A 17,392-nucleotide genomic window follows, 5' to 3' on the forward strand; every position below is an offset into this window, starting at 1 on the left:
TGCAAAAGTGGTATCCATGATGAACCTCTTCCTTCTAATAAGAGACAAGCTTCTCTTTCTACAGGCAAACATAAGAATTCTTAACCTTCTACAGTACTGAACAGTATTATTGTGTTTATGTAAGAATTTATGGTGTTTAAAATACTGTACTTCATGTATGTTATCTCAGGGAATCTTATAATAGCCTTGTAAGGTAGGCTATGGCGGACTATGATCTCCTTCCATTTAACTCTTGCCACAGAAGAACCATCTAACAGAGTGGCCACACAGTAGTGTCTCACAGCTTGTCAAAAAGTATTGGTATTCTAAATTAATTACAGCAAATTACTATACAAAATAACTAAATTTAGGGTGCTGCCATGAGACTTCATTAATCTTTTTGTTGGGGTGTGTGTGATTTTTACAATACATAGTTGTTATGATTTTGTAAGTTGTAAAATACACACTTGGAACTGGATCAATGCCAGCAAAAGTTCTGTTGATCTGACAGTATATTTATATTGAATTACACTGTCTGGGGTAAAGGAAAGAGCTTGAGGTCCATGTAAGAAGCAGGGAAAAAAGGACTAAATTTCAGCAAGTAGACAAAGATGTGCAGAGATAACAGCACTAAACATGTTAATTGCAACCATGTTTTGTTCTTTTGTTTTTTGGTGATTTTTTTGGCAGTCCCAGTGTGGGGCTTGCTCTGTTTATTTTTGGGTTGGGGTTTTTTTTGGGTTTTTTTTTTTTTTTGCAGCCCTATGGGCTTGCACTGTTTTATTTTTATTTTATTTTGGTTTTTTTTTCTGGAATGGATTCATCGCGTTCCCAAAATGCATGCTTCGACATACGACCATTTCAACTTACGTTCCATCTTCTGGAACGGATTGTGGTTGCAAGTCGAGGCACCACTGTATAGTTTTGCTCCATCACACTCACTGTGAATTACAAAGGATCTCTTTGCAGCAACAGAAAGTGATTATAATGTTTCTGGTTTGTGGAAAGGGCTGCAAGAAACTATCCAATACATGCCAGTCCTGAAACGAAAGGAATAGACGCCAGTAAGCAATCTGAGATGGGGCTCAATTTATAATCATGATGAACAACACTGTCAAGATGCATTAAAGGGGCAGAAACTGATACCCTTATAAATTTCATCCATCTTTAGTCAAATTCCCTCCTTGTTAAATCACAAGAATAGAAAAGAAAAATCTACCCTCTACTGACCTCCTGGGATATATCCTAGAAGAAACAACTGCAGTGAGACATTTGTGGGTCTACACTGAGAATGAGGTACTGGCACAGTATTGTAACTTATCTATACTCTGATTTCTCAGGCACAGGCACTCAGAACGTTGTGTAGCAATATTTTAAACACAATCAGAAACAATACAATAAAAGTGCAGAACAAGCATATCTCGGGCCTTACAACTGGATTTTCTTTCCTAAATCCCAGAAGAGATGGTGAAAGACACCCACCTGACAAAAGCCTGCAAATTTTCATCTGTGCAGTGACGAGTTTATTGCTACGTAAAATGTGTACCAAAATGGGCTTAAAAAATTATCTGAAATAAAGATTGCTCGTAAAGATGCCCATCAGTTCACTATCTGAAAACTCTCTAGGCAAATCCAGCAGAACTAACACGTACCTGAAGTGTAATGGTACATGAGTTACTTGGTTTATTTAGCTGATGAAGCCTGTAGAGCCATGGTTCCCAAGATTTTGGCCTCACAGCTCTCTTCATACTCTGACCACTGGCCATGGATCCCTTTGCTCAGAGCGGCCATCAGGCCTGTCTCTCCCACCAGCAGAAGGATCTTGACCCCCCATCCCAGCCATTTGATCTCCCTGCTCTCCCAAGGACCCATCTCCCTCAAGGTCTCAAACCAGTAAACTCCCAAAGGTACCTGGCAAGCACCTCCACTGGAATCATAGAGGTGGGGAAAGCCTCCACATCCTCATTCTGTTAGGCATAGAACTATGAAAGCTATAGTGGAGCTATTCATAGAGTTCCTCTATCGCTTCCATAGCTCTATGTTCCATCCCTTTTCCTGTGGCGCTCCTGCCTGGATTTCATGGGACCCCCAGAACATAGTAGGTGTTTAGACTTTTAGAAGAAAGTCTAAAACCCAACAAAATCTGGCTCCCAACACTGAAAAATGCAGCCTGAAAAAGGTCAACGAACTCTACCCAGCCACAAGGACCAGTGATCACTGAATACAAAAGGCTAGTTAATGACACCCATCAATCACAGTGACAGATTATCTCCCCCCCTTATCACAACAATACACCCATAACAAAAAACACCCTGATCATCATAATCACCCAATCTCCTGAAAAGGACAAAAAGCTGATCCCACAGCTACAAATATCCCACACAACTATCCCAAACACTACACCAGAACACAGACAGAGTTCTAACTCCCGTCCTCTGAAAATGCCAGCCACAGAGACTGGTGAAACGTTAGGAAGAAAAACCTTCAGAACATGGCCAAGCAGCCCGAAAAACAACCATTAAATATACTTTTTCATAAATAAGCATGCCAGAACTATGATAAAAAGTGACTCACCTCAAGTTAAAGACAAACTAAAGCAATGATGAAAACTCTTCGACACAGTAGGAGACACCAAGTCCCGATAATCAAAGAGAGAGAGAGAGAGAGAGAGAGAGAGAGAGAGAGAGAGAGAGAGAGAGAGAGAGAGAGAGAGATTTCTGGTTGCAGTGGGAAGCAGATTTCAATGAGCAAGTCTGGGGTCTTATGGGTTTCCCAAAAATTCAAGAATTTACACATTGAAAAACAATTTTCCTAGGTATTCACAACTACAGAAGCTATAGGCTAAGAAGTAGGAGGCAATGTCTTATTGGGGATTTTTGCATGCACAATTACCATTGTGCAAACAGTTGCATTATTTGGTGCAGTATCTACTGAGTAACTGGTCATGCAATGCAAGCAGTCACATAACAGGTCACATAATGGGCACACTTTGCTAGATAGTATAATCAGTTGAGAATGTTTGCAGTACTCATGGAAATCCCCAGCAACATATTAGCTGGGGTGGTTAATTAAAATGTACAAACATAGAGCCTCTATGTGGTATGAAAGAAAAGGCTACACTAGATCTCAAAAAGGAAAAAAACACACAAAAGGACCCCAACACATTATGGTGGGCAACAGTCGACCATGTGTTAATTGCTGCTTTTATATCTCCTTTACATCAGTGGACTCTTTTATTTTGTTGCTTTTTAAATTTTTCTGTTATACTTCATTGTTGTATTTTCATGTTGCCATGAGTCCATCAGGCTAGCAGGTGGCACATAATTTTTAAATAAATATATTTCTATAAGAACCTTGCTTTCCCCCTTTGAATATGCTCCAGTTGTTTGGCAGAATGCCTGCCCAATGTGTAACATAATACAGTTATATCTGCCAGTATTACAGATATATGCAGCACTAGACACTGCCTAGCTGTTCTCCTCTGCTCTCATTCTCTCAAATGAAAACAGTCAGTTGAAATCTGATTTTGTATGTTTTCTGCCATATAACAATTCTCTGGCATCAAACTCACGTGGTAACAGTATCAGTTTGCACAGACATTTTCTTCTCCCACATTGTTTACTAGTTTGCTTTACATATTTTGATCTTATATTCATATTTTGAGGCCAGTAATCTTGCAGATTACTATAATTTTAGAAACAAAAATAGCACACCATAATGATATATAGCAAAATAATAAAATAACAAAATACTTGTTGATAAAAAAATAATGCAGTGTTTGGCTGAGGAAAAGTGGTAACTGGGAATTCCTTATTTAATTTTGTTCAGAAAATACAAATATTCCTGTCAATGACAATAATCATAGTTGTAAGATGTAAGAAGTACTGAGGGTCAACACTTTGGAGGGCCCTCTGTCAGGATGCACTAGAAGGGCGCTATTTTTGCTTAAGAATATTATTTTCTTCGGGCAAATTTTCAAAAAGAATATTCAGCTGTGATTCATTAGAGAGAGGAGGAACTGAAGTTTGAAACAGCAGACAAAGGAGAAAAGAAGAGGGGGAGGAATTCCAAAGGCTTCTCCCTCCAAAAGTCTTGGTTGATGTGGAGACTGAACCTGTGACCTTGATATTTTTAGCACCATAGCCACACACCTACTGGATAACTCCTCATCGGTTGAGGATTCAGAGTTCCAGAAAGGACACTCTCAGGACCTACTGGAAACCAGCTGAAGAGGAACTGGGGCTCTCAGGAGGGAACTGGTGAGGACCTGTCTCATCCTGAAGAGCAGCAATACTTGAAAAGGAAAGCCAGAATGGTCCCACTCAGTGGAAGTGCAAAACTGGAGTGGGAAACTCCCCAGTAATAACTCCATCTGCACAGGCTCTGTTTTACCATCTGCCTCTGATCTGTACATCTGTGGATGAATAGAGATGGGCCATCTTGTACGTAAGAGTTGTTCTGAAGCAGGGAATATTAGGAGCAAAATACCCCTGCGGTTATCTCATCTTTTCAAATTCTAATATGCTTTTTGTTTTCCTGGCATCAGACCTTGGCTTGATATTAAATTCTGTTTCTGTTTCTCCTAGATCTGGTAGGGCATTATCTGTTGTGACCCCAATTTGGTTTCTCAAACTTTGGCAGATCCTTCTTTGTTTCCTATCACTGTTTGTCACTTAACCTTGGTTAGGCTTCCTGGATTCAGCTTCTGCTTGCTCCTTGACTACTCTGCAATGCCCTGTGGGTGTCTGCCAGTCTCACCTTAGGCTGTCTCATAACCAGCTTGTTACTTACCACCTGGAAGCAGGACAATGGGATTCCAAACAAAGAGTGGGTTTGCCCCCTATTGTGAGGGTCCTTTTGGGAGAGCTAAAAATGACTAAGGATCAAAATGGGTAGGGGTATAAACTGCCTCAAAATGAAGTTAGTAATTGCTGATAAAATTTAAAATTCATACTTAATCTTCCTTTGGAGATGTCTGAATTCAGGCAAGTCCCCAAATCCTATTAGAGAAGATAATGAAGTTGAAGTCTTTTATGAGGAAGGAAGTGGGGGACACTTTTTCTCTAGCTACTGTTATTGAACTGAATTTTCTTCACACCTTCTTGATTAATTTGCTGTCATTTTTTTCTAGACTATGAAAATCTTGTCTTGACACAGCACTCCCATGAATAAACTCTCATGCCTGAATTTGGCTGCTATGTGGGGAGGAAGCACTACAGATGAGGTCTTTGTTTCTTTACAACCTCTAGGGATCCAGAGAAACTGGAGCTGATAGGGAATAGCAGTAAAGGAGCGGGACTGCATTTGCAATAGCCTCACATGTTGCCAAAAAAAAAAAAAAAAAAAAAAAAAGACACGGTCCTAGAGTCTGTTGTCAGAATGAGAACTTGAATATACAGTAATGGCAAGTGCTCTATTGAACATTTTTCCTATTCCCCCCCCCAAAAAAATCAATCTAACAGATTTTTTTAAAAAAATACTGTTTTCTACAGCTGCTAGTCAAACCAGATGGTTTTTAAAAATGCCAACTTAGTGGTTCCAGTCATTAGGTACTTTTCTAATTTGATGTGCATACAACTGATATCAGAAATTGAGGTATCATATGATTTAACACAAACAATAGTGACTTTCCACTAACACACTGCCTGCTGACTTTTGACATTATTTTTTAACCTATGTCAAGTGCTGGCTATTGCTAATCTCATTTTCCACACAGAAATGTGACTTTGCTTGCACTTCCTCGTCCTAAGACCAGGCCAGATCTCTCTCTCTCTTTGCCTATTTCCTGTCCTCTTGCACACACCCTGAAAGCTGACTGAAGCCCAGTTCTAAAGTAGACAATGTAAATAGCTAAGGCAGCTTTACTTCACTGGTTGCCTCTGGAATTGTCTGTGTCACCATTCCTTTGCTTCTTTATTCCCTTCCTCCATCCAATTGTTTTTCTGCTCCCCAAAAGACCAATTTTTACCTGGATCTTTGGTTATGTCATGTTTAAGAGGGGAGTTTCTTTCTCAAACTTTGAGCAAGATGACATGGTTACATTATCTCTTCTATCTTTAGGATTATCACAAGGATTTCAAAGTTCTGGGTTTATGGGCTTAACCTGCCCTTTCATGTTGTGGAAAAACCATAGCATGTCTGAAAAGAATCAGTTGCTGGAGGAAGAGACACAGATTAAATAGGGGGATATTAGGTGGGTTGGCAAAAGCACAATCTTCAGGTCAGATCATTTCTGTTGCCTCCCAAATAAAACCATGTACCCCAAATCCCCTAAATCAACAATGTATCCTGTCTGAAGGAACACAAACTTGGTGGGGAAAGGATGGCAATGCAGAGGCTTGGATATGGCCAGAATAGAGATTTCTATCTATTTTTTTCTATTTTCTATCTATTTTTCCATATAAACCCAGGACTGCCCCTAGGACTGCTAGGATGTAAAAATATATACAGTGGTGCCTCACTTGATGAGAATAATTTGTTCCATTCAAATTGCTGTTAAGCGAAATCCTCATCAAGTGAAATGAAAAAGCCCATTGGTTCAATGCGTTCCAATGGGCGAAATACCTCAGCGTCCAGCGAAGATCCTCTATAGGGCAAGCATTTTCGGTGCCTGCAAAGTGAGGAATCCCTCCTAAAAGACAGTGGGGAGCCATTTTAAACAGTAGGCGTCCATTTTGAAGACCCAACGATCAACTGTAAAGATCATCATTAAGCGAAAAATCGGTTCCCGAGGCATGTATTACCAAATTGGTTGGACCCCGCCCCCACCTTTGAAAATATGACATCCTTTCTTTTGTTGCTGATAAAGGTGTATTTGAAACACTTACATTAGAAACAATTATGTATGTGCATGTATGTTATATTCAATATTATAAGATGTAACTAAAACGAATTCAGCATTGCCTGTCAAATTGTGCTTGTACTCATTGAATCTCCTCTATCAATAATCTTTTTGAGACTTTTTTATTTTAAAAAATTCTTTCTCCATCATCTGTGTGAGATTTCATTGTTCTTGACAATTCACTGGCTGCACATTTTACTACTTTAGCTATGGATGCTTGACTGCAGATTACTGTAAAGATGTTCACCATTCCACAGAGCTTCCTTTTATTTTGTGTTACAGGAAATGAAGAAAATAGCTGCTAGACTGAGAAATAGCTGAAGCTGTGGGTTGGAAGGTAGCAATCGTATTCCCAGTACTGTTTCTCCTGAAGCTATCACTGACACACAATTTCTATTTCTGCTGTCAGTGTCAATTCCCACTCGCTATAGATGGTTATAGACACATAGTGACCTTGGGCAAATCTCCCCCGCTTCGCACCCTGTGCCTCTGTTCTGTTAAGCCCAAGGTAACTAAAATCTAAAGTCAAATAAGCTCCTGTTTTCTGTACTCACATACATGGGGGGGGGGGGAAGCTCTAGCAAAGAAGGTTGATGCAATCTTGCTATACATCTGAAGAAGTAGTTCTTATTTATAATCTGTTTGATTCCTCACAGGTAAACAGAAGAGCTCTCAGTGCTTCATCTTCAATGCTACTTCATTTGCAGTCCAGTGTGTCCAAAGTGCTCCACACACACCATTTCAATACTCTTTCATGTAAGTTATGTCATTATTATTATTATTATTATTATTATTATTATTATTATTATTATTATTATTATTATTATTATTATTATTATTATTATTATTATTATTATTATTATTATTATTATTATTATTATTATATCCCCCTATTGCAAATAGGGCAAAACTGAGATAATAATAGCGTTTCCAAAGGTTTCATATGAGCTTTATGCTGAGTCACAGCACTGCTCTTGAATATGGCTGTCATCAATGTCTTTTTAGGGCAGGGGCGGGCAAAGAGTAGAGTGTGAGCTGCATAGATCTTCTCGGAATCTAACACATTCCTTCCCCTTTTAACTTGAACAGCTCACTCATGGTCTCTAATGGACAATTTTATCACACTTTAAACCCCATTTGACCTGTGACAGGCCTTGAGGAGGAAGGAGGTCTTTCAAAACTATAAAATATTTCTGATCACTTCCATAGCTCCACCAGATCTGTAGTACGTCAGAGGGTGAAAACATGGAAGAATTAAGCTTTAGTTACATTCCATGTGAAAGGATAGTTATAGAATGTCTTGCTCCATCTGAAAAGATGGGCATCCCAATTGTAATCCACTTCATTTAAAACACTGGTTATTGGAATGAACTGTAGCTTTTGACACTTCAATGGCCTTTACCATAGCTTTGTAAATTAACTAGGGATGTGCATTCAGGTTTGCAAATATTCAGAATTCACAGGAAATTTTCATATGAACATAGTTCCAACTATAGCAGAATCTAAATTCGATAGTTCCAAATAGGGTGGATTTAATTTTAATTTAAATAATTGGATTTTTTTGACAATTTAAATAAAAAATAAATTTTTGACTGAAATCATTATTTAAATCAATTGGATTTTTTCCAAAAAAAATCATTGATTTTTTAATCCACTCTGTTTCTGAATATCTGTAATAAAACTTCCTAACATTTGGAGTCATTTACTCCTGCAGATTAGAAATCAAAGGGCTAGAGGAAGAAGTGAAAGTGACACCTATTTCTCAGGCATCTTGGAATGATTTTTTGAGAAATAAAACTGAAAGAAACTGGCACCAAAGGCAGTGGGAGCAGAGAACTCAGTATCTTCTGACTGGAGTTGCTATCAGTTTCCCAAGATGGGGTGCATGGGGTGACAGCAAAATTTATCGTGGTTGTCTGTCTGCACCAATAAAATCTAGAAGCAGGCACAGACACCAGAAGGTATTTTTATATTGGCTCTTTCCAACTGAAAGGTGGGCATAGCTGCTTATAAATTCCATGAGTGTTTGCTGTTAGGATATGCTCTGGTGCAAGCCCGCACTGCAGCAGTTTTCTCTGTATCCTTTTCTGAACTCTCTTATATTTACATTCTTCACATCTCATTGTACTGTATATAGTTTACTTAATATAGTTAGAAATGTGATTTAGGATCAGTAGAGTCATAAATTAATAGGTTATAATCAACAGGGAATTTTTATTTAGGTTTAACATGTGACACTGAAATCACCCCAGCGCCTCCAGCTGCACGTGCCCCACATGTTGCTGGAACTAGTAGTGACAAGTTAGCAATCCCTGTTAGAAACATGCAATCAAAAACTGGAGCTCCCAAGAATTAAATAACCTGGAAGCATTTTCAGCTGTGTACAACAGGTGCTCACATGATTAAGTGTGTGCACTCCAAGAAGGTGCTCAAGTATGTGCTATGGTAGCATGCTCAGTCCCCTTAAGACTCAGCACAGGGCACTGACGCTGGAAAATGAAGTGGGTACTGTGGGGCAAGGGGTTAGGACTCCTTACTATGAAGGGTAAGAGTAATCAGACAGCAGCAGTTGAATCACGAGCCCAAGAAAGCAGGGAGGTAGAGGGGCAAATAACAAGAGATGAGAGGCAGCAAATGCTAAACATACATCAGGGTGCAAATCATGCCAATCTCTTGCTGACATGACACTGGTGGGAAGTGGAGGCATCAGGCACAGGGCAACAGACAAGGGCAGGATACAAGTGGGCCCTGATGAATGTGCTTGTGATGGAGTGCAGCCACAAAGCTCACAACATTCAAGAGGCTCTGAGGGACATGCTGCAGCAGTGGCATCTCGCTACAGAAAGGCAAGATCTGTTTCTCACAGACAATTGAGCAAGCCTGGTGGCAGGATTCCAGGCTGAGAAGAAAAAAGGGATGTGGTGTATGGCCCATACTCTCAACCTAGCAGTCTGGGGTTCTTTGCAGGGTATGGAAGACATATATTAATTAATATAACTAAGTAGTCCAGAAAAGAGGCAGGGCATTTTCACCACAGTGTCTGGGGCAGGGAGCTATAGCAGCAGAGGCAAGAAAAAAAAAAATCAAATTGCCACTTTGCCTCCTAATCCAGAATGGGCAACTCAATGAAATGCCACTTTTTATCTCCTTAAAAGACTGCTGGAGGAGCAAAGGGTGCTCCATGAGACTTCCATTGGTGCAACTGCTCTTCTGGGTTGAGAAGAGTGGGGGATTATGGGTTATATTGTCATTGTCCTTTGAAGTGTTGAGAGTGCAACATAGGTCCTTAGTGGGGAGACAGCTATCCTTAGCTACATGATCCCAATATTCCTTGGTTGCCATGATGGAGGGCATAATCAGGGGGCAAATTCTGTAGAGGGAGAACAGCACTTTTTGCAGCCTGAAGTGGTGCAAGCTAAAAGACCTGCTCCATTACATGTTTGTTTTCTTGTGGAAGAAGGAGGAGTATGTTCTACCATCCCTCTTGGACCCCAAAATTAAACTGTGGGCAATAGATATTAAACAAGAGGGAGGCAATGCCAGCCAATGTTCCATCACATAGAGCAGCTAGTGAAGAAGGTCTGGCTAGCACTGAATGGTCACGTAGAGCAGAAAGAAATTAGGAATGTGCATAACACTTCAAACAGTACTACCAATAGTTGTATTCTAGAGTTCAAGTATCTCACCCCTGAAACAACAGGGCAAGCTTCCCGGGATACAATCTTGATAAACATGGCAGGGGTGTGTCTTCCAAAGACCACACCCAGAGGAAGGACATGGCAGAGACCAAGATAGAGGTGTACATGCAGGAATCCTGTAATTTTAAAAGAGGCCGATCCCTCATCTTACTGGGCTGAGGAGGAGTCTATTTGGGGAGGTCTGGCCAAGGTGGCAGTGGGACTTCTGTCTTGCCCACCAACTAGTGTGCCAATGAGAGAGTGTTCGCTCAGACAGGGAAAATTGTCGGTCCACTACCTGGAATCTGGATCTGTCGAAAAACTGATCTTCTTGAAGGTCAACATACCACTGCTGGACCTTCATTAAGAAAGAGGGAATGCTACACTCTGCTCACAGTACTAGGTATGCCATGCTTCAGTCTGCTGTTTTCTCCTTCTGTCTCTTTCATTCTTTCAACTGCTATTCTAAAATTCACCTACCACAAGCTATCTCCTGTTCCAGTCTTCCTAATAGTGCTGCCCAGGGTATTTACCCACTTCCCATTTTGACCTGTCCTATGCCTCTCCCAATGTTGCCGGCATTCTCACTGTTCAGGATCCTGTCAGTAGGCCCACTGTAGCCATTTCTTCGTACCTAGCATTGCTGGCTGTTGGTACGCTCTCTCTCTCTTTTGCCACAATTACAGGGAAAGAATTAGAGGACACAGATAAATCCTTTTAAAATGTTTTGCTTATTTGTGTTTTTTAAAGGGAGGGAATCATGACAATGTAGTATTCATATTGACTGTAACTGAGTTCCAGATATCCAGAAATCCGGAATTTTGAAAAATTCTGCATCCAAAGCGCTGTAATTCTGAATTTCACTTTTGAATTCTAAATCTAAATTTTTAGATGCATGTCCCTAAAAACAACCCACTATTATCCCCACGGATAATAGGGACGTGGTGGCGCTGTGAGCTAAACCGCAGAAGCCTGTGCTGCAGGGTCAGAAGACCAAGCAGTCGTAAGATCGAATCCACGCAATGGAATGAGCACCCGTCGCTTGTCCCAGCTCCCGCCAACCTAGCGGGTCGAAAACATCCAAATGCAAGTAGATAAATAGGGACCACTTTGGTGGGAAGGTAACAGCGTTCCGTGTCTAAGTCGCACTGGCCATGTGACCACGGAAAGATTGTCTTTGCACAAACGCTGGCCCTATGGTTTGGAAACGGGGATGAGCACCGCCCCCTGGAGTCGAACACGACTGGACAAAAATTGTCAAGGGGAACCTTTACCTTTACCTATTATCCCCATAAAAAGGATGGGTAAATGAGACTGAAGCTGGTACCTGCAGAGCACCATCGGTAAGATCTAAAGCTTATGAACTCAAAACTATATATATAAACACACACACACACATATATATGTATGTATCTGTATATATACAAATACATACATACATATACATATATGTATAATTTATATATATATACCGTATTTCCCAGCATACAAGATGCCTTTTTTGGCCCAAAAAACATGCCTCCAAGTGTTTATTTGTTGTTTGTTTAATTTTTTTAACCCCACCTTTCTCCTTAAAAAGCACACGCGGCTTGCATCATTAAAAAGACTAAGCAAAAAACAGTAAGTATACAAATATTTAAAAAGAATAGTACAAATACTATCCTCTTTCCCCCAAAGTAAGACCTAACCTGAAAATAAGCCCTTGTATGATTTTTCAGGATGCTCGTAATATATGCCCTACCCCAAAATAAGCCCCGGTTAAGTGCAGCAATCAGAAGATGACATGACTGTATTTGAATAAATGTAGATTGTTGTACATGGAAAAAAAAATAAAACATCCGCTGAAAATAAGCCCTAATGTGTTTTTGGAGCAAAAATTAATATAAGACCCTGTCTTATTTTTGGGGAAACATGGTACATTAAATAAAATCAATACTAAAAATGCAGTTTAAAGCAACAAGGCACAACAATCCATTTAAAAAACACTTCTCAGATTAAAACAATCATGACTAACTTGAATCCCACTGACATCAATTGCTCTACAAAGTAGGAAAGTCTGTATCCAACCCTCTGTTCTGTAAGAGAACTGAAAGTGGCATCGCTCTTAAAGTGTACATTATGAATGTTTTAGCCCACCATGGCCTCTGGCCACACAAGCCTTGCAGGGAATATAAAATTCTTTAGAAAAGAATATAAAAATCCAATGAACATATGAATTAAGAGCAAAAAATGGAAAGAGTGTACAGATCACAATCACTTTTTCAATCCTCTTTCTCTCTGAAAACCGACAATTGATGTCTACCTCCAGTTCAGTTAATTGGAAGCAATGAATTCATGGCAGTTTTTAAGCTTCAATCAACTTTATTAGCCAACAAAATACTTCCCTGTATCACTTCAATTTCTAGTCGGCTGAACAGAAAAGATAATTCCAACTCTTTAAACATATTATTAAATGAAAATGCTGACATCTGGATTCAGTTCTATGTTAATCCTTTCTGAGATTAAAGCAGTAAAATGGAGCAAACCTTTTACTGCTTCCTAATTTTCCATCTGTCGGCCACATAAATGGGTCAGCACTTATTTTCTCTTATTTACAACATGTAAATAACTTAAATTATAATGTAAAACAGAAATGTTACATCTAGAATCACAGGAGCAGGAAGATACCAAGTTAACTTGGCTAATTAAATGAAGTTTGTGAACTAGCCATCATAGAAAATAAATGAATAAAAGCAATTAATACAATTCCTGGAACAATGTGCTTACTTGTGTACCAAGGATATATATGGCCAGTGTGATTTTGGTGTAGATCCAATTGAAAAATTAAATTCCCAGTGACAGCTGTCATTCCTTGTATGTCATGCATCTGTGACTTTATCATAACAATGTACAACCAGCTAAGTAAACAAAAGGTTTTATTACATCCACAGTCAAGTCTCAAGAACTTTGTTTTTCTCATGGCTTTTAATAGGTTTTGTGGACTATTAGAGAAAGATTCTTAAACAGTATTAAATGCCTTGCAAGCTTAAGAGACTTTTGGATTTAAGTTAAGCTAACTCATGAAATGTGTTTGTGTGAGTGAGTGAGTGTGTGTGTGTGTGTGTGTGTGTGTGTGTGTGTGTGTGTGTGTGTGAGAGAGAGAGAGAGAGAGAGAGAGAGAGAGAGAGAGGAGAGGGAGGCAGGGAGCGATTATACAAATATTTCCATGTTTGAGAGAACTGTTCACAAAGAAATTTACTTCAGGAAGGAATCTGCTGTTGGTCAAAGTGACGTTTTTCAAGATGTACTCCAGAATGGCGTACTGGAGGAAGAAGAGAAGCGGAATAATATTCTTTGTAAGTCTGTCAGGGTTTCGTCACTGGGATGATCATTAACAGTAGATATATTTGTCTATGTAATTTAGTATTCATCACATAGAATGTAAATCCTCACTTGTCTCATTTTCACATACAAGAATGAAAACCTGCATACTTTTCTTCTCACCTGCAAGAGGATAAGAGATTTTCTGTCTTCTACACATCTGCAAACCTTATTCTTGCACACGTAGAAAGAACACACTGAGCAAAATTTGATAGATGAGGCCTACTTGCATTGGGTGCCTTTTTGATCAATCAGCCAATCTGTCTTTGCTTATTTTGTGCATGTGTGAGATCATGCTTAGCATCACAAAGGGAAAAGCCACCAGATTTGGAAAAACATTTTGAGCAAATTGCAAACTTGGGGGGGGGGGGGGAAACACTAAAAATCATCTCTCAGTGGTTTTGATGTTGTGGCTGATCAGTACATGGTCTAATATCACTAAGTAATTGATTCTTCGCCAATAGATATATTAGACTGCAGCTTATAAGTTTTCTCCCTCCTTTTTAGCCCCAAATACTAGCACCAAGCAACTAGAAAACTTATGTAAACAGAAAATGTATAATAAAGAATATACAGAGCCATGCTTACAACAGAAAAGAAACAAAAGGTGTGCCCCCTGTAGAAATAGTATAAATGCTCTGGAAAGCTCTCTTTCTTTATTATGCAGTCACAGACCCAACTTAAAACAGTACAAAAAGAACAAAGAATAATAAAATAATCATTAAAACATACACATATTTTATTTTTGGCTTGCTCCATAACAATATTTGGAAAAGCTTAATCCTTAAACTAGGGTTATCTCCCTGTCTGCTATATCATATTTTGCATCTTATTTTAGGACTTGACCATATAGTTTTCATATATTTGTCTAAATTTTTGACCAAGCTGAAATTGTTGGAGAACAGGAAATAGACATTGCTGTTCAACTGTGTCCTAACTCTTTCTTGGCATTGTGCTTCCTATAATATTCTGGTCAGACAAATTATGATCAACTCCAATATAAATTGGCCATCTTTTACTTTGTCTGTTTATTTATTTAACATTATGTTTAATCTTTTTCCCATCAAAGAGCAAAAAGCAAAGTGTGCTACTTATATACCAGCCCATAGCGCTTAAAGCACTGTCTAGGTGGTTTGCAAGTTAATTTTGCAGGCTACACTTCCCCCCACCCCCACCCGCAAGCTGGCTACTCATTTTACTGACCTCAGAAGGATGGAAGGTTGAGTCAACCTGAAGTCAGCTACCTGGGATTGAACTCTGGGTTGTGAGCAGTTTTGGCTACCATACAGTGGTTTAACCACTGTGCCATGAAGCTCAGTTTTAGGATATGGCCTCAAGAGGGCCATATCCTAAAATTCTGATGCAAGAAAGATATTGGCCAATAAAAATTTCTTTATGTGAGCTATACCCCCCACTCTTCTGTACCATTTAATGATCTCAAAAGTGTGCATATATTTTTTAACCTCTGAGTTGGTCTAATACAGGTATTCCCTAGATTTTAGAGTTTTTGTTATCATCAACACAACTTTCTGTCCTTCCTATTGTGAATGTAACTATGCCTTCTGTTTCTTGCTCTGGACTGGAGTGGACTGCATACTAACTGGGTAAGGTAACTTGTTCCTCTACTGCATTATTAGCAATGCCAAGGGGAGCTAGAAGAGTGAAGGCATTCATGAAAATGATATAAAGGTAGAAGTATTTGGTCACCATTTCTGAAAAACAAAAAAGGAACAAACCTGTAATATAATTTTATCAAACAGCAGGTGCCCACACAAGCACTGCCATTCATGCATGCGCACAAACGCATACGCAGGCGCAAACAGCCTCTGTGGGGATGAGTGTGTGCGGGGGTGGGAGGTCGGTCTTTATGGCCTGGTTGGGCTCAGGCCGGGGACCGCACCAGGCCGCGTACCGGGGGGTTGACGACCTCTGGTTTAAAGTCTAAGCAGTCCATGAGAACTAGTATGGTCACTTATCTTTATATTTCACCCAACACAGGTTATCCCACATGGTGACCAAAACAGTTTCTGAAGCCAGGTTGAAAGGGATCTAGAAAATCAGTTTCATCTAGAAGAATCCGGAGTTAATTCGTGGCCATTCACCGAAGTAGCTTGCTCAGAAAAGGGGACATTGGCAAAAAACTTATACAGTAATTCTGTTCATGTTCTGGGCCCAGAAACCTGGGCCTTTTTCAGCACAGTCGCTGAGGTTTCTTCAGCAACAGTTTGACTATTGCTTCTTTTGGAACCTGGTACACCACGGTGCTCTCAAAAGAGAATGTAAAATCTCTTGGATCCAGCTGGACCTACTATGTAATAAGTGAGGAAGTGAAGAAAGGCAAGGGGCAAGCATGCAAGAGATCAGCTCACCTGAACATGTCAACTTCCTCAGCAAGTGAAAGTTTCCGCCATTTTAAACCTTAATAGTCTATTGCTTATGAAATGATGCCTGTTTCAATAATTTCAAACTTGTTGTCTTTGATGTACTTCGTAATATGCACGTGTGAGGCAAGCCTACCCTCTTATTTCTATATGTTTGATACAGTTCAATTGATTCAGAACAATTTGGAACAACTGAGATAGACTAAGATGAAATAAAAACATGAAAACGGGCACATCATGGAAGCTGAAAAATGAACTTTATACAAGCATTTCCATTTTTGAAGCTAAGATTGTGGTAATCAGATTTCATGCTTCAGTACAGAACATGATTGCTCTTGGTCTTCACAAGCCTTACTGCAGTTTTCCCATCACATTATCTTATTTGACTATTATCCTTTGAAATATCCAGTACATGGCATTGTCAGAAACAGCACAAAAAGCTGCTGGCCTGCTCTCTGATTGGTTTTGGCAAAGACACTGTACATCCTTAGAAGTACATGGTTTGTGGTAGCTCCAAGTTTGTATTATGTGGTTAATTTTATAAGACTGTAAATAAATAAATCAAGCGGACAAAGTGAAAGAGGAACATAAGGAGTGGTGGAGACAGAAGTCAACACGACAAGCTTCAGGGGTTTTAAGGAATTACAGAATGTTAAGGGCAGTTTCCAACAACAGGTTGGAGGAAGGAGCACTGCTTTACTCTTAACAATTTACAGCACTCCTCTAGGAGATTAGGGTCATACAGATGTAAGCCATGGTTGTTGTTGTTTCTAAACTCAATCTAAGCAGTATTAATTGTAGATGGAGATTAGACCTGAGATGAGATAATAATGTATTTTACCAAAATCAGAGTTTCTGATTACTGTTGCATGATAATGATGTCTTAACAAATGTTAATTTTTCACCAAGCTCCACATCCATCTCTAAACATGAGCACTACTGCTACGAATTGAGGAACACCAACCTCCAATCTGAACTGAATGTCAGGAAGGAAGGACTTCCCTGTCTCTTCCCCACAAGAAAGTTTCTGTTTCTCACAATTCAAGAAAGAAGAAAAAAGAGGGGTAATCAGGGATCAGTTTCTTCTTCTTTAGTATTATATACAGTGGTGCCTCACTTAACGATGTTAATTTGTTCCAGTGAAATCGCTGTAG

The 17,392-nt window shown here is 39.5% G+C and overlaps 1 protein-coding gene and 1 long non-coding RNA gene across 4 annotated transcripts in view; one reads left to right on the plus strand and one right to left on the minus strand.

Moving 5' to 3' along the window:
* Nucleotides 1-17,392, minus strand: part of TSPAN9 (tetraspanin 9) — a 310,585-nt gene that overhangs the window by 88,457 nt on the left and 204,736 nt on the right. The gene's annotated exons all lie outside the window — the stretch shown is intronic.
* Nucleotides 7,194-16,471, plus strand: LOC140707461 (uncharacterized). The gene is made up of 3 exons (XR_012087547.2): nt 7,194-7,328; nt 7,477-7,576; nt 15,856-16,471. It is a non-coding gene; the product is annotated as an uncharacterized LOC140707461 (long non-coding RNA).

Source organism: Pogona vitticeps, chromosome 5, assembly GCF_051106095.1.
Source record: "Pogona vitticeps strain Pit_001003342236 chromosome 5, PviZW2.1, whole genome shotgun sequence".
Taxonomy (NCBI): domain Eukaryota; kingdom Metazoa; phylum Chordata; class Lepidosauria; order Squamata; family Agamidae; genus Pogona; species Pogona vitticeps.